This window comes from Periplaneta americana, chromosome 10 (genome assembly GCF_040183065.1).
Source record: "Periplaneta americana isolate PAMFEO1 chromosome 10, P.americana_PAMFEO1_priV1, whole genome shotgun sequence".
NCBI lineage: Eukaryota > Metazoa > Arthropoda > Insecta > Blattodea > Blattidae > Periplaneta > Periplaneta americana.
Window position 1 is genome coordinate 41,366,982 of NC_091126.1, and position 800 is coordinate 41,367,781.

General features: G+C 34.0%; 1 non-coding gene across 1 annotated transcript; it reads left to right on the plus strand.

Annotated features, from left to right (window-relative positions):
• Positions 1 to 308: 308 nt before the first annotated feature.
• On the plus strand, positions 309 to 380 carry TRNAY-GUA (transfer RNA tyrosine (anticodon GUA)). The gene has a single exon. It is a non-coding gene; the product is annotated as a tRNA-Tyr (tRNA).
• Positions 381 to 800: the final 420 nt, after the last annotated feature.

Here is an 800-nt window from a genome sequence, read left to right on the forward strand (position 1 = left end):
TTTTAACTGCTTGTATACTTTGTGACCTGGTAGGGAGTAAGAAAAGGCTCTCTGGCCTTAACTCTGCCAGTATAAATAAAGAATTATTATCATTATTATTATTATTATTATTATTATTATTATTATTATTATTATTATTATATTTCCGTGCAGATATTCTGCGTCATCATATGATGAAAGATGAGTGGAACGGAGAAAAATTCTCTCCGACACCGGGATTTGAACCCGGGTTTTCAGCTCTACGTACTGAGGGAACCCAAGAAGTGGAACTTAAACTGTGAGGATTCGATCCGATAGCGGGATGGGAATCCGGTGTGGCTTAGTGGATAGAGCATCAGCTCGTAGAGCTGAAAACCCGGGTTCAAATCCCGGTACCGGAGATAATTTTTCTCCGTTCCACTCCATCGCACCTCCTCATACTCATTCCTCTTTCACAATAGCCCTGCCAAGACTCTGGAATTCGCTACCTGCTATCATCAGGGACTGTCGAAATAAAATTGAATTCAAACGCAAACTTACTAGGCACTTGGTCAGTAATTGATTTCTTGTAAATAGTTTCCTTAATCTATCACAAAATATTTCAATATCCAGTAATTTCATCACTATACAATTTTGTTATTCTAGGTTTAATGTGTAATTCAGTAAATATAAAATATTCTTTGCTTTTCTATGATAAATTATCTAGCTTTAATTAGTGAGGTAATCTTTTCATACTTTGATTTTTATTGTAATTGTAATTGTAAATTTAATACTAATTGTAATTTTACTTGTGATTGTAATTGTAAATTTAATACTAACTG